Source organism: Struthio camelus, chromosome 25 (assembly GCF_040807025.1).
Source record: "Struthio camelus isolate bStrCam1 chromosome 25, bStrCam1.hap1, whole genome shotgun sequence".
In the NCBI taxonomy this organism is placed as follows: Eukaryota; Metazoa; Chordata; class Aves; order Struthioniformes; family Struthionidae; genus Struthio; species Struthio camelus.
Window position 1 is genome coordinate 4,266,236 of NC_090966.1, and position 693 is coordinate 4,266,928.

A 693-nucleotide genomic window follows, 5' to 3' on the forward strand; every position below is an offset into this window, starting at 1 on the left:
GTCTGATTCTCACAGTGGGGTTGGGGACAGAGAGGACTTGCCCAGCGGGAGCTGATGTTACCAGGCAGCGAGGGGACAGGAGCTCTCGCTGTTTCTCTCAAAGGCTGTTGCTCTGCTGGCAGTTTCTGTCCGCCCTTCCTAGGGAACAGGGGAGGGAAAGGGCCCTGACGCTGCTGCGTGCGTGCTGAAAGGCCTAGCTCCTGTAGCCTTTAAAAGATGCAAGGTGCCTTAATGCTTACCCTTTCCAAGCCAGCTTTCAAATTGTTGTGGGAAGGAAGGAGGTAAACAAGAATTGGAAAATGGACCCGCCTGGTTTCCCTGCACTAGGCCCTCCAGCCTGGCAGGTCTCCTTGGGCTCGTTAATTTGGATGGATGGTCCTGTTCAAACTGCACCTGAGTCCCCTGGGCCAGCAGCCTGGGCTCCGCATGGAAGCTGAGGTGCGGTTACAGCTGTGGCCGAGAGCGGTGCGTAGGGCTCACGGGGCAGCGATGCTCGTGAATGGTTTGGAGTCCTGGGTCAACCCCCCGAAGGACCAGTCTGCCTCAATGACAACGTTATACGCTCGTATCTGGGAATAGCTTTTTTGATCCTACATCAGCAAGAGGCTCTTTCATGGTACCTGGCTGGTTGGAGGGGGTCCTAACTGCTGCACCTACCTCCCCAGACCCTCCGGGAACACAAGACAAGGCAGG